This window comes from Falco peregrinus, chromosome 11 (genome assembly GCF_023634155.1).
Source record: "Falco peregrinus isolate bFalPer1 chromosome 11, bFalPer1.pri, whole genome shotgun sequence".
Lineage (NCBI taxonomy): Eukaryota > Metazoa > Chordata > Aves > Falconiformes > Falconidae > Falco > Falco peregrinus.
The window spans coordinates 5961453-5976511 of NC_073731.1; the positions used below are offsets into that span (position 1 = coordinate 5961453).

Here is a 15059-nt window from a genome sequence, read left to right on the forward strand (position 1 = left end):
AAAATCCAGTGATGGGTAGAGCTTGGTGAGAAGGGTGAGCATGGAAGGAGCAGAAAGTATATACTGGTGAAGGTCTCAGACTGAGACACGGTGGTGGTTCAGAGCAGAGGCAGAGCTCTGGAAGCTAAAAAGCTAGTGACAGCAAAAGCCTAGCTTATGGCAGTAGTTACTGTTTCAGTTGTCAGGTTCCCTATAGTTTCATGTACGTTAAAACTGACACTTCTGATAAAGTAGTCCCCAGTCTCACTCCAAACCTCTAATTTCTTGTCCCTGGATGCTTGTTCACACTGAAAGGCTGTGTAAGTAGCGAATCAGTAATCTGGCTGAAAAGTAGACCTGCTAAACAAATTATTATAAGGTTATTTTTAACCTGCAGAAGAGAATTCTCTGGGGGACCTTATTGTGGCCCTTCAATACTTGAAGTGGACTTAAAGATGGGGATACACTTTTTAGTAGGGTTTGTTGTGATAGGACAGGGTTAACTGAAAGAGGGTAGATTTAGACTAGACATAAGGAAGAAATTTTTCATGATGGAGGTGGTGAAACACTGGTACAGGTTGCCCAAAGAGGTGGTAGATGCCCCATCCTTGGAAATATTCAAGGTCAGGCTGGGCAGGGCCCTGAGAAACCTGATATAGTTGAGATGTGCCTGTTCATTGCAGGGGAATCGGACTAGAGGACCTTTAAAGGTTCTTTCTAACCCAACTGTACTATGATTTTATGATTTTTCTTCAGCTGAATTGTTTTTCATTTGTGCTAGCAGAGCAGAGGTTAGTGAGGAAAGAATGTGTGACTAGTGGAGTTTTGGAGGTGACTCTTGAAGTTTTACCTAACTGCTGCCTCAGACTGTCCCATGGTAGGTCTGTCTTAAACCGTGCCTGAATCTTCAGAAATTCTAATGCAGAAAAAGAGAGGAAACAAATCTTGGCTCCTGTATGTTTTCGTTGTTCATGGTATGAGTTCTCTTGGGCTGAGAGAGATTGATTTGTTTTGCCTGGGTATCTCTTTAAGTGAGTGCCTTGTAAAATGTTCCCTTTAAGATTTATCTGCCACTCTTCAGGAAGGAAAGACTATTTGCTGTATTTTGGAAACGTATGGGAATGTTATATAAGGAACTAAGCTATGGTGTTATTACATGCAAAATTTATATTTCCTAAGTACACAAAGTTAGAATCTTGTTCTTTTAAAATGTGCAAAGACCTGGCCTTGTATGCAAAGGTGGACAATGTCAGAAGAACTGGTCAGAAAATGTGAGACATGGGATGGCAGTTTATATTGTTAGGTCTTGGGAAAGTGTGAAGAAGGTGGGAGTTATTGCAAACCATTTAATTCTGTGTAGGCTCAAGTCACTAAAACGTATTGGGTTTTTTGTGGCTTCCCTTCTCCCTCCTCCTTTTTTTTCTTCTGGGTTGCTCTCTTCCTTAGTAGTTAATTAAATTGGCTTCAGGAGGAAACCAGACCACAAGAGTCTGCGCTGACTAACTAGCAGGAGTACGTGTCTCAAAATGGAGGGATTAGGGTAGCAAGGAGTGGAGGAAAGTATTCCCTTACTGGTTTCTCAACGTAAACTCACGTGGCATGACTCGGTGTGAGAGCTGAAGGGCAATGGTGGCAGAGGCAGATACAGTGAGTGACATTCCCAGTGTTCCCAAAGCGATTCCTTTGCAGACAGGTCAGTGGGATTTTTGTTACTGACTTAACTGAGGCCAAGCATATGAAAAAGAGAGAAAGGGAGGTGAACAAGTAATCAGAACAATCTGGATGGTATCAGGAGAACTTCAAAATAAATGAAGCAAGATAGAAAAAGTGGGAAATCTAGTAATAAAACTATCAGGTATAGGAAATAGATATGTGGTGGGGAAGAAAGCAAGGTCATGTGCACAGCTGAGTTTGGACAAAATGTTTTTTTCATTTCTGACTCTCCTGTTGAAACTCTCTGCTGAGACCTAGTATTGGTACACCAAGATTATTTGCCTAATATGTCTTTGCTTTTAAACTGATGGTCATCTTAGGCCACATGAACAGTGCATTCATCTTTAGCTCCTACTGTTTTCTGGTGAAGCCAAAAAGAAAATTACTGAATTACTGCCAGAAAATGCATTGTATTTGGAAAGGATTTTTTTTCTTTTTGTGTTTTCAACTTCTCTAAACCCTCTGAAATTTTCCATAGTTTGGGGATGTTTTCTCTAATTATTTTGTGGTCTAGTTTAGAGAAGCAATGCTTGGTTGAGTATTTAAGTAAACAGATTCTAATCAAAGGCAAAACTCCATACCATCCTGTGGCTTTCCCAGAACCCGCTTTTGTTCTAGTGTTCATATCTTATCTGTTGTAATTTTGCTGCTCTTAATGAGTATTGCATTAGAGGACAGAGAGTGTGTGTGTGTATGCAACATAGTTATGGAGTCTGCTCTACTGGCAGCTGTTTACCTAAACAAATCCTTCTTGATCGCAGTACCTGCGAAAACTGGAATTTGGGAAGATGGCATGTGCTGTTCTGCATCAGAATGATCTCTTGCAGGCAATGGAAGTCTCTGTGGCAAATCAAATTTGCATTCAAAACTTCATTTATAATTAGTGTGGTTACGTTGATTTCCCCTTTCTCTGTGTACATCCTCTTAATCTACTAAGAGTAAATTTTCTAAACTCGACAGGTTGTATATGCCAGAAAAGTAAGAAATAGCTCCCAAAAGAGCTGCTGCCAGATCTTTGAATCACATATTATTTGATCTGGAACACAATGTGTAAAAGTTGCTTTGCCAAGTTTTGAAAGTTTACAGTATGTGGAGTGATGAAACTGCTGTCTAGTTTGTTTTTTTTTTTTTCTGTAAAACAAAGGGGAAAGAGAAATATGGAATGTTGTTAATTGCTTAATGACATACATTCTACTCTTCAATTGTTTATATTTAACTGTTGTTTCTTTTCTAAATTGGTAAGACTTGTTAAACATTACAATGAAAAGTAGTGAGTAAATCTACTTAGATTTCATAGCTGCACTTTTTGCTGTTTGATCTGTACCAGACTGAAAATACAAATCGTAAACAAGAGCATTATGAGATCTTTTGCAGTCTGGGTTAGCAGTTGGGAGCGTATCTTTGGAGCTGCTGTAGATATTACTTGTAATTCTTATGGTGATATATAGACTGTTTTTTCAAGATCTGCAGAGTCCTTTTCTCAGACACTTGTGCATGTGGAAGACTTTGACTATACTTGTTTTGCAGTGGATGTTTTCATAAATGGTCTGATGATCAGACTCTTCTCATACAAAGGAAGCAGTCCTTCACTTCCCTCATTAAATCAGGTCTAGATGGTCAGGTGTATATATCCGGTTCCTGGTTGTGAGCAAGAGGGTTGCTCAGTCTGACAAAAAAATCGTTCAGTCATTTTCTTCATGCTGAGCTCTGTTTTAGCCTTGAGAAAGCAACCCCATCTTTGCTTCTTGTGAGAGCTTATGGGAGGAGAAAAGCCAGTTAACCTAGCTATTAAAATATTTGTGGCTTGTATTTGGTTTGAATTCACCTAAGCTGAGCATCTGGCTCTATGAATTCAGTAGGTCCTTTCCAGCAAGATGGTCAGGCATGCCTGGTTCACATTAGTATTTAGTAACTCTGTCCAAGTTATTTCTGAAACTTTCACTTTGAAAACTAAATAAAGGAGGTTTAAAATTTTGCCTAATAAGGTGTGCTTTTACACATGTTGAGTCTTACATGTAGTCCACTAAGGAATTTAATTCCCTCTCTGAAAGGCAGATCAAATATTCTTTAATACTGGACTTATAATGAGGGAAGTTTTTGGTTCAGATTAATTGGAACTTGAGTTTGCTGAATTTGAAGTTGGTACCCATTTTTCCTGTAAAAAAGCAGTTCTGTCTGCCTTAACTCTGAAGGGTCCATATCGGATATTGGCACAGTATTTGTCTGTGGCTGTGTTGGAACTGAGCAAAGTGAAGTCTTTAGACCCAATAAAGTAGTTTTTCCCCCAGCCCCAAGATATAGAAAAATGTTTGGATTTACAAGCCTGTCTACAAGTAATCTAGGTCTGCCTGAAAACCATTTGGCTTTTGTGTGTGCTGCTTTTGTGTAAATGCATTTGTTTTTAAGGATGTAGGTAAGCGACTACCAAGATTTTTCTGAAAAACCTAAAAGATAAACTTCTCTAAGTGTGTTTTAAATGATTTGTTTTGGTTTAACTGGGCTTTTTCCTTTACGTGTCTTAATTGAGCAGTTTGTTGCCTGGACTCTAGAACTTTTTTTTTCTTTATAAATTGTATATATACACAATTTGTGAAGCGGGCATTTTACCCTTTTAAAATGCTAAACACTTGAGCCAGTTTCCAGGTGAATATTTTAAAGGAAATCAAAAGCTTTCCTTTCTTCATCATTGATAGATCAGCATGGAGTGTTTTCTATTGTCAAAAAACTTGGAATAAGATTTGTCATTATTAATACTCTTCCGTGTTAATCTACAGGTGCTGTGACAATGTAGTAAAAGTATGTTCACTTTAACGTCCATCTCATCTGGAATCATAAATATTTGTGAAGGTTTGCAAATTGGCAAGAGCATAAATGGGAAATCATGCAAATGCCTTTTAAATATAAGGTAATATAGCCAAAGCAACACTGTACAGAATGGCTAATCTGTAAGAGCTGGAGCTTACTCTGTGGTGTGGGAGTACATGATTGTCCCCTGAGTATTCCTTAATAGGGATTCTTTTACTTTCTAGTACGATTCTGCAGCCTACCAACTCTTACCTATTCATCCAGTGGGATCCAGGGAGAGCTTTAAAAAGCCAGGGAGGGCTACCTGTGAAGGGATTGAATTTGCCATACCTCCTGCGTTTTCTGGAAGGCTTCCCTGTTTCTGTGTGCTGTGGTTTCACTGCTGTTAACAGATGCTTTGCAAACTAGGTGCCTGAGGCTGGTATTGCTAAAACACGCTCCTACTCTGGCATGCCTCATGCCCACATACAGACCTGGGCACGCCGGGTAGTTGAGGGTGTATTGGTGGGAAAGCGGTTGTCTTTAACTGTCAAGTTAGTGCAGTTGTGAATTTTGGCAGGCTACACTCACCCTCTCTGTCCCTTCTTTTCTTGGTGCGCATTAGCTCCCAACCTTTGGCAGCATGTTATACAAGACAGCAGGTGACAGAAGATCAGGAAATTATGCTATTGAATCAGCTAGCTGTTGTACTTGTGACCTTGCCAGAATGTACTGGAGTCAGTATTATAAAACCAAAACACATGCTGTTTGACAGTTTATTGCTTATCCTTATATGTGATCTTTTCTGCGCTTACTTTTTTATATACATCATTTTTAAGAATTGTGTCCAGATCACGAGGGGTTTGTTACTGTATTTGAGTATTTTTGCTGGCATTTGATGTGACTTGATATAAACAACATGAATGTGACTCAAGTGGTTAAACATTAAAACAGCTTCCCACATGTGTTGGTTTACTGCCAGGGAAAGGTGAATGTTCAGCATAAGTGCTGTATTTAAACACTAATCAGACATTTATTATTGTTGAATGAATGACCTGACAAGGATGCAGTTGAACTAAAATGTACAGGTTATATTTCATGGAAGTGAAAAGCTTTATTAATATTTGAAGAATGGCTTTAATTAGTCTGATGGTTGGTAGGTGTGTTCATTTTCTCAATGTACATCCGGTATAGCGTTTTTCACCAACTTATAATTGGTAGCTTCCCATAGGAAATAATCATTATTGGTATTATAAAAGCACTTTGTATCTATCACATTTGGGAAATGAAAGTTTTGCAAAGGTCAGAATAAAGTGTGCCCCCAATTATGCTAATAACTCATACCATAAATGATCCACTGAAAGGTTTAATAGCTTGGTAGTCCTCTTTACATTTTCTTAGAACAGGAAGAATTAATATTACATCTTGACACTTTACAGAAAGGTGAAAAAAGAAATCTTCCTTCTCTTTAGTTACTGAAATTTGTACCTGAATTCTCTTGGTGACTGGAGGATCCTGAAATGTTGGGCAGTTTTTTTGTTTTGGTGGGTTTTTCTTGTGTGTGTGGTGGTGGTGGGTTTTTTTAATAATGCTTTTAAAAAGCATTTTAAAAAGCATGTTGTTCCATTTCACAGTGAAGCCAGTAAGTCAGTACCTTTTTTTTTTTTTTTTTTTTTTAGGAGCCCAGGGTTGCAAAAGACACCATGTTTTGACACTTGGAAATGTATGTGTTTTATTTGGACTTTGATGGTATAGTCTAATAGACTTTGATCCTTTTGCTAAAAGACCTTAGTGATGGTCATTTAAAATAACAACCTGTTCAACAAAGTATTAAAAATTATTTTAAAAGCCCAGAAACTAGAATTCTGAAGCAGACTAAATTTTATTTGTGCTTTTTAATTGTCAAATAAAATTTCTCTTGTTTCCTTTGTGGGATTTTGCACATCTGCACCACGCTTCAAAGACTGGAGTAACTAAATCATCCAGAAGTTTCCCAAACATCAAAACAAATTTTCAGGATATAATTACTTCGAATTTATTTGTTACATAAGCGAGAAAATCCAGTATCATGTCCACCAGACAGATTTCCTTTGAACCAGAAGGTCTCTGTTGCTTGAAATAGATCTTTCTCTTAGTAATTTTTGGGTTTTAAACATTAGTAAAAGGTTAGATGGAATAATTTACTCCTGGGACTGATTATCCTAATATACCCACAGTTACTGTGCATCTACTGAGTTGTTAAAGAACCCATTAAGAGGACAGTCAGAAAGCTAACATTTGCTAATGTCTCCAAATTGAATTATAAATGTTTCTGGTAAGCAAAATGTTTGCTGTAGTGTGTCAGTTCCACTTAGATGTTTGTTTGTATCAGGTGTGTCTGTTTCGTAACATCCTTTGAAAAGATAGAAAAGGTAATGAAATAAATAGTTCAGATTTACTCACCTCCCTTTTTTTAAGAGTAGAAACAAACATTTTGTTCTACATGTTTTAGTCTAAAATATTCTCCTTTTTTCAGTGAAGTGATTTGTGTAAGTTTTACTTCAACAGAGGTACAGATGGTTTGTTAGTCTTTTTAGATGAACTGTAAATGAGGGATATTGACGTGTGGAAATTGAAATAGGTGGTGGTTAGAAATTTGCATACACTGATTTTATGAGCTGCATTAGGAAAGCTGCTGGCTTCTGCTTCACTGAAGGTATTGTTTAGCTTCATGCAGCCATTAGGCTTATAAGAAAGACTACTTTCATAAGTCTGTTACAAGAACATTCCTTTATAACAATTTTTCAAAAAGCAGTACTATCAAGGCCCTTCTTATGCAAACATTTCTGTTTTACTTGCATTCTGGTGCAATTGAACCACTTCTAAATAAAGAGCAGGATGGGAGCAAGCTAGTGGGCTTAAACTTGAGTCTTGATTATGTCTTGCTGTAAATACATTTCTGTTTTAGTATTTCTTAATTTTCTCATTGTCATGCTTAATACTAAGTGCAGAGACCCTTAGTCTCTGCTTGCTTTTTATGCGTAAGTTCTCTCCATAGGCAAATTACTCTTCAGCATAAACACCTTGGTTCTCTGAGGCGACATTATGAACTCCAGTCAAGCCAGTCCTGTTTTTACTTAGAAGATTTCTATGCAAATACACATAATACTGTACAGAAGGAATAAAGGCAAATTTCTCAAACTTAGCTGGTGAAATGCATACACATGTGATTCAGTAAAGGATTCTGTTTTCTGTAGCCTACCTACCAACTGGGTTGTACAGTCAAAAACAAATTTTCTAAAACAAATCCTAAGTTTTGAATATCAGGCACACAATGGAGGATAAAGTTAGGGTCCAAAAGTGGGTTTATTTAGCATATGTAATGAAATACGTGGCAGTATTTACAAAGGGAGAGATGTGGCACTCCTTACTCGGGTATTGTTTCATTGAAATTCCAAAATAGTGGGGATTTTATTTCTTAGCTATGTGAACAATTAAATTCTCTGAAATTTTCTGACTGTCCTAATTATTTTTTTTCATGTGAAGCTTGCTAATGCAGGTCTCATCGCTGCTCATTCTGCCAGTGAGTCAGGTATGTCTCTTGATGGTACTTGTGCTTTTAGACCAATGGGGACAAAGTGATCCAGTTTTTCCTTCCTTCCAGGTGCAATTATGGGTCTCAATATAATAAAAATAAAATAATTTAATATCTACAGAGGTTCATATGGCATATTTTCCATTTATTTTAAGTTTGGAAGCTAAAATATCTTAATTGATAATCCCATAAGGTTTATTTTTTCATGAGTTCTCTTTTCTCTCTGAGGTTCTGTATTTTCAGGCTATTGCCACTTCTGTAAATTTAGCTATCAGACTATTGTAATTTAAGGCTGAATCCTTCTCGGAGTTGAAAGGAAAAATCCAATGGTTTTACTGGAGTAGAATCAAATTTAAGGGAAAGAGCCTTGAATAGTCTTTATTTGTTCTAATCCCTGGACAGCTTTCCAGCCAGTACGCTTCATAGGAAATATAGCATTTTGTATCGGTTGAATCACCCCTGATGTGTAAATACAAAGAAGACTTGTTATTCATTGTTTTGCTATATAGCCTGCTAAAATCAGTGGGATCAGATATTCTAGTTGCATTAATGGGCTTTAAAAGAGAAATAGTATAGATTTTTGTTGTGGTGGTCTTGGTGGTATTTTTTAGGTTTTGTTTGGGTTTTTTTTGACCCTTCTCTCTCATCTTTCACTTCAGTTTATTTAATTTGGTTGGCAAAACTGTTGATATGATGGGGTATTTTCACAAAGTGTTGCAGCTCCTGTGGTAGATTGTGTAGCCTGCACAGTTTTTGACAGTGTCAGTGTTTTGGTGGTTGTTCTACAATACTTTGGTGCTAAAAGTATCTCATGGTGTACTGATGTGCTTTTACTCTCATCTTGTACTCCCCTATAAATCTGTCAGCTGATAGCTTCAGCGGAGACATCATGGATCTGAGGTGCAGGAATAGGTCCTTTGTGTTGACTAATTTTTGGATTCTTGTATCGCTTTTTTATGCCATTTTTCCACTGCTTAAGAAGTCTTCAAAAAATGTGCCCTTCTATCTGTCAGAGAGCAGTTAGCACAGTCACGTTAGGATCTCTGCTGATACCATGAAGTATTTTTGCATTTCTGGTATTTCTTGTTGCAGGAACCATCCTGTTTTAAGTATTCTTGCTTTCAGCTTTTCCATTTGCATCCCAGTTGCATTAAGGTATAAAGGAAGCTAGGAAAACAGCATCAGAAGAGTATTCTGATGCAATGATGTGTCAGTCACAGTGATGATTCTTATTTTTTTTAGGCAGGCAAGAGCTGGTGTTCTCACTGTAATTGTACTGAGCAATTTAAAAAAGTGCAGAGTTTTTATTTTTTGATCAGCAACCTGTTATTAAAAGAAAAAATACAGTACAATAGAACACTGTTTCTGGCAAAAAAAAAAGGGTCAGCTGTTTGGGTGAATTTAAAATGCCAAATTTGTATTTCCATCTCTTAGAAGATATGAAGAAATATACTTTGGATCTTACTCTGAATTTAGTATGGCTGCAGCTGATCTTGCTGTTCTTTTCTCCACATGGTTTGTATGGCAAGAAATATTTGTAGTCAGCTTTTGTTTAACAGAACCCTGGATCTGCCCTGTAACAGGTTTGAAGCTTGTGGAGAATGAGATTTTGTTGCTTTCCATGCATGTGAAGGATAAAGTTAAGTTCCTTTCCTCTGAGTTCTGTAATGAGCTTGAATACAAAAGCCAAGCAAGTTAGAAGTGTCTGCATGCTGTTGAACTAAGCAAATGATGTGGCCACTTACCCCCCCTCCGCCCCTATTTAGCTGTTTCTGAGATCATATCCAGTGCGAAGAAGTGAATACCATATTTATTTGCTACTGTAGCAACAGATGAAAATCCTGATCTTCTTAAGACGAACAGAAATATTGCTCTCCTAGTTTGGGGTGCCAGGATTTCACCAGCTGTGCCTTTCTTAGACATACTGGCTGCAGAAATTAAAACTAATTAAAAGCAAAATCTAGGTTATCATTCGGCTAGTGCTGCTGGAACTAGTTCTTGGGGAACTAGTTCTTGGCCTTGTCATGGATAATGTGTTTTTCATCACAAATGGATTCTTTTGTCTTTTTTTTTTTTACTGACCATGTGGAATCTACTGGTGCTACACAAATGGTTCTTTCTCAGTACATTGCTTTCCTATAGCGTATTTGAAGTGTATGAATTTGCATTCTGTCTGCAGAATTACGGGAAATGTTAAGAACAGCTTCCAGGGCTTCAGTGAATTAAAGTATTGTAGCGGAACTGCGGAATGACGGAGTAGAGGAGCATGTAGCATTGGTTGGAGTTGATGGAGCAGATACGTTGGACCGCAGTAGTCACTGGTTGGAGCTAAATTAAAGGACAGCAAAACACAAAATTTCTTCTGAAGTACAAAGCATCATGTTTGATTCTGGTTTTGTTTCTGAAGAAATAAAAAACTGTCCCACACCCAGAAAAATAACAATGAAACAGGGTCTGTTTGCCTGTGCCAGCTAAATGGTGTGTAAGGGAAACCCGATACAAAGATCTGCAACATCCAAACCCCCTCGCTTTCTAACCTCACTGAAGTGGGAAGCTAGGTGCAGCTGGGTAAGGAGTCCGATATAATAAAACTCATTAACAGCAGACTGTTATTAAGTAAGGTATTCTTTATTGCAGTGCTGTGGTAGCACTGGGGATAGCTCCACCATAAAAGCTCCCAGAATCTGGCAAATTTTTGGAAAGTATATACCATAAAGTTATACGTATTCACAAGACTTCCAAGAACTCATTTACATGTACATGAGATTTACTGGAACTCAACATATGCAATTGTCTGGTCCACATGCACAGTCATTTTTCCTGGTGGCCTTTGGGTGGTTGTCAGGTTCTTCAGATGAAGGGTTGTAGTCTTCCTCACTATGCCTACTGATTGACCTTTACTTTTGAGCAACCTCAGTTCTGAGATCAATAGACCATATCCGTGGAGGTTATTGTTGCCATTCTCTAGTAACTTTCTTATCCCTGTGGTCCTGTGTATCCCTTCTCAAGATTGAGTTGTTTACCATGAATTTATGGGAGTGCCTCCATAGTTTACACTCATCCCTTATTTTACAAGTATCCAGAACCTCTTCTGTTCAACTAAGTATCTAAGGTACTTGCAACATCTTCCTTGCGTTCATGGTTTTCACTCTTTGAAACCCATGGATCTCATGACGCTTGTTTTATTTTTGTGCTAATATTAAACACACAAATGGTTTTAACAACAGTGTCAACAGTGGCATATACCATCTTGTATCACTGCTTTAATTATTTTTCTTTCTTTATTCTAGTGATTAATCTCTTAAGAACAACTCAAACCAGAACACATCAAACCTAAAATTGAGAACTTCGTAATTTCTGAGTAGTCTGAAGTCCAGTTTCAGTCCCCCAGGTGAAACCATATATATCTGATTATGACGAGTAAGGGCTAAAAATGAAACTCAAGCATCCTCATTGACAGGAGGAATAAATGCTTGTCTGCAAAGACAGTCTTTATTTATATCATATGAAGAAGGCTGTTAGATGAGGAAAACACTATATATGTATACACTGTATATTAGTTCTCTTTTGTGCACAGCTTCTGCAGGCTTTTGGAGGCAATAATTGAGAACTTTGGAAACAAGAAGGCATAGTCCTGAATACCTGAAAGCAAAAGTATGTGGGAATTGTAAATAAAGATATCTGAGAAGAGCAACAGTGGTGCCCTGTTGGACAAGAGGACTTTTTTCAGAAAAGCAGTGTTAAAGACTATTACGCAGGGAAAGTAAGACCAGTGGTGTTTGTAACTTGCTGAGTGAAAAGGTTAGGGCAAGTGTGAGACAGGTGGTGAAGGTAGAAAGGTAGAAGAGGGCTGTGTGTGATACATGAATCTTTTACTTCACTGGAAGTGAAGGCCAGGTGATTTAGCAGGAGCAGGAATTGTCTTAAAAATGTGAGTGTCTGTTCTTCATTCCCCAGGTGTGTTCTGTGCTGCACTCTGTGCTTGTGACCAGTGATCTCCTTTTCTCAAGTCTACAGGATCACAGATGTGCACCGTGTGCTTTTGTGTGTGCATAAGGGCCCTGGGGATTATTGTGATGCTCTTACTATCTCGTTTGCCCTTCCTTTCTCTTTGCTGACAGATGCAAATGCCAGGTGGAGAATGTCAGCTGTTTCTTCTTTCCTCAGTTTCATCTTCTTTTACAGCAGCAGCAAAGAATAAGATGTGCTTTTTTCACGGAGTCTCCTCAGATCCTGTGGGGCTGAAGGGTAGTTAGTAATCAGAGAAAAAGCTGAAAAGTTATTCCAAATAATCCTTGGCTAATATGCAAGAAAGAGTAGTGCGCGATTAGCTAACAGAAGGAGCTGTGGGCGGTCAATTGTTAGCATAAAGGGAGCTTGAATAAGCAACTGTTACCTAGTGTTTCAGTAGTTTCAAGGTATGTATTCTAAAAAGCTTAATCTGGCATCAATTAAAAAAAACCCTCATAATGCAGGTGAAGACAAAAGCCTCTTGGACGCTGGCTGTAAGGCTGCTTGTACAAATCTAGTTTAGACAGAAAAGCAAATTTGTCTGACGTTATAAAAATCAACTTTGTGTCCTGTAAGCTATTTCCTACTTAGTGTATATGGAAAATTCTCGATCGCTGGAAGGTAAGGTCAACATAAACACAGCTCAGTCCCTAATAATTTAATATTGATATCGTGTTTAATTCTGTACTAAACAATAATCAGGGACAATCCTTTTTTGTTTACATAGAGATTTATAAATAATTATATTACCCTTCATTCTTCTAGGTTTTATTAGAAAAGACATTGAAGACAAATGGAACAGTGACAAAACTAATACTAGGTCTTTTGTGGAATGCAACTTCTCTTACTTTGCCAGACTAAAACGTTTTTACATCCTTGTGCTTTTAGGTTGACTCCTCTTGGAAAAGTTGAAAAAGGGTGATACAAAAATTTGATTGGATTTTTTCAGCTGTGCTGATTCAGAACTGCTTGTTATTTTCTGTGAGCTCCATGTATAGTTTTTATTCTATTTTTATTTTTTAATCTTTTCATTAAAAAAATAATTTAACTGCTGCTTCTGCTTTCTTTGTCATGAAACATCTCTAGAGATGTTATGTCCAGCTTGTATATTTACTTTCTTGGTGGCTCTCTGAATGTGTGTATGTGCTTACCTGCAACTGCAGTTCTAATGTCAATCGAGAATACAGACTTTGGGACTCGTGTAAATTACTAGGCAAAATGCTGGAGCCTCAGGAGCTAAAAACGGGGCACTCTTGTGCAAGTTACTTTAACCTACAGTGTTTGGCGTATTTCCTAGTATGCATAATGCTCACATTGCTGCGTATGTTTCATACACAAGTGTTTGAAGTAATTTTTAAGACAAAGTATTTCTAAGTTCAGGATACCAACTCTATCTTCAAATCCCCTATGGTACTTCTGGCACAATAGGGACATGTAGCTGTGTATGAATAATTGAATGTCAGCAATTAGAATCATTATTAAAATAGGAAACTACTGTATTTTCTGCTTGTTGTCTTTGTTCTGTCTGCTCCTCCTGTAAGTGATATGCTTGGCTGACAACTTAAAGCTAACTACTTCTTGCTTCCCTTTGGTCTTACCTTTTGTCTCACATGGTAGTTGCATTCCAGAAATGATAATTACCATAGGTAGAAGTATAGTCTGCAGCAAAACCACCACACCCTCTGGCCTTGCAGAATTAGGAATGGCAAAATACTGGTATTCATTGGGTGCAGTGGAGAAATGCTCCACAGGGTGATTGTTCTTCCCCAGCATGCACAGCTGTTGTAGTAGGTGCTGCTGTTGTACAGCACTGGGAAGGGGCTGGGGTTGCTGCATGGGCTCTGGGTGGGAGATTCAGTCTTTGAGCTGAGAGTGGCAAGGAACTGGGCACCAGATTTGGTGCAGTGCCTTGGTGCTGTGGGAAGGCATAGAGGGACCATTCTGCCAGGGAAGTTCTTGGGCAGTTCTGAGCAGTGACAGGGATTAAAGCAATACTGCTGTTCTGGATTTCTGCTGCTGTCTCTCCATGGGAGAGGGAGAAGACAGTGGAAGGGCACAAGCCTGCCTGTTTGAGACTGGGTGTTCAGTGGTCCTGCTGTATTCCCCCAACAGCTGCCCAACGGCTTCCCTAAATTTGGATGGATTTTGCCCATAGTGAAAAGGCATAAGCACTGATAACATCCATCCCCAATCCCTGCAGCTGTTTCGAAAACCTTGCAATGGGCAGCTCAGTCTCTAGTGCAGTATGGTTCTGGATTTCCTTCCCCTCCTCCTCTAATGAAGGAGGGATTCACCTTTTCAAATATAGAGCAGTAACCTTCTTCTCCCTCCTCCCGCTTCTCTCAATTACCCGGTGTGCACTATATCTAGGAATCTAATTTTAAATTAACTTGTCACCCTACATCCCATCTGTAGGGGTTTACAATTTCAAACCAATTGCCTTTGAGGTGACTTTATATACTGTTCCATTAACATATACATATCAATTCTAGGGCACTTACAGACTACAGAATAAAATCCCCTCTTGAGCAAGACATCTGCAGGGAAAAGCAGTAGTTTGCATTTGATTTGCTGTAGATTGAGAGCTGTGATATGTCAGAACCTAACATTGAGTGGGGCTGTTGAATGACTTAAATAATTGTATTAATACGAGATATTTTAGGGCAGTTTTAGTCTGGATAGCCAAGTGTCAGATGGGCTTTTTCTCATCTTGGTGGTGTTCTGTTATCCAAGGATGTTTTAGTACATTGTAGGAGAGAGTGAAACTGTACTTGCCTGAATTTGTGAATATTTGCAGGACCACTCAAGGTATTGACTTCCCCACAAAAGCATTTTTTACAATAATTTTATTGAAGAAATATGTAAATAAAATGGTGGGAGCTTAGATTGTATTTGAGACTGATAAATTTATTTTATAATTATTTTATAAAAATAGATATTGCTGTTTGTCATACTTACTAGTGACATGCAGAGTGACAGTCTTCTGTGATGCTGCTGT

General features: G+C 38.2%; 1 protein-coding gene across 7 annotated transcripts in view; it reads left to right on the plus strand.

The window, feature by feature from the left end:
• Positions 1–15059, plus strand: part of PLCB4 (phospholipase C beta 4) — a 208597-nt gene that overhangs the window by 25702 nt on the left and 167836 nt on the right. The window contains exon 1 of one of the 7 annotated variants that reach the window (XM_055816322.1): positions 8032–8047. The exons of the other annotated variants lie outside the window; for them this stretch is intronic. The gene's annotated coding sequence lies outside the window, so the exon portion shown is untranslated. Of the gene's footprint in view, positions 1–8031; positions 8048–15059 lie in introns of those variants that run through there. 7 annotated transcript variants of the gene reach the window in all.